A 1,177-nucleotide genomic window follows, 5' to 3' on the forward strand; every position below is an offset into this window, starting at 1 on the left:
AGCAACTGGAATAGATTTTCTCCTTGTACAACACAATGGGGCCCAGAGGTAGTAAAGGAGAAAAACCCTTACTTAAGAGTAAAAACCAGGGACTAGGCAGGTGGCTCAGGCTGTGAAAGGCTTGCATTACAAACCTTAGGCTCTGAGTTTGATCCCTAGAAGCATGCTACACACACAAACAAAGACGGGCATGGTAGCACACACTTGTAAATCCAGAGCTTGGAATGTGCAGACAGAAAGAGACCTAGTTCTAGTCCAGTAAGAAACCTGTCTCAATGGTGTCTGAAGAATACTGCGCGCGCGCACGTACACACACACACACACACATACAGAGTTACTTACAGAGACCCATTCAGTCGCAGAAGATGAAAACTCAAATTAACCAAAGATCAACTACAAAAGAATGGCCTTTGTTGAGATTTCTGGTCATCTCTCAGGAGGATCTTACTTAGAGTTTCTTGGTTAGAGATCCACAGCTCTGTATCTTTACATGTGCCTATAGAGAGGCCATTTCTGCTGCGAACAGAGCACATTCTTCTGTTTTGGTTTTTCCATTATTATGTTAATGTTCTTGATTGGTTGATCAAGTGATTTTTCTAAAGCTATTCTCCATCAGTGTAGTATCCCATAAAAGGAAAATAGAATTCTCTATTATTCATCTTCATGAATGTCTAAAGCTAACTCATTTACTAAAAGGCAAACACCAAGACTGTTTCCAGCATGATGCTGTGCACATCACTTCTACCATGTAATTAAACTCACAGAATGAGCTTCTCCCAGAAGGAGCAGACTTCCTGTCACAAACGAAGGGCCACAGTAGAGTCCGATGCAGGTGCCTGGGTCTCTCAGGAGCAAGACAGGTCCTGCCTCTGCTCATGGAGCTTTTTGCATTGTGACACTGCCATTTCAAACAGCAGAAAACACTGGCTTTTAAAAGTCAGCCTCCCTAGAGAATGATAAAAGGAAAGTCAGCTGCTTCACTGCTGTTTGGTTCTGCTGTTATTGAAGCTATCTATTTTAATTATTTCAATCAATGGTATTATTATGTTTATTCTCTGGAACTTTAAGCAAATGGAATAATGTGAAAAAGCCAATAAATATGGGAAGAGAGATGAAAAACGGGGAACACTGGATTTTCTAGACAAGCAAACAAAACACCCAGAGAAACAAAAACCAA

This window comes from Microtus oregoni, unplaced genomic scaffold, assembly GCF_018167655.1.
Source record: "Microtus oregoni isolate MIOR12 unplaced genomic scaffold, Mior012 000035F_ref0000213, whole genome shotgun sequence".
Lineage (NCBI taxonomy): Eukaryota > Metazoa > Chordata > Mammalia > Rodentia > Cricetidae > Microtus > Microtus oregoni.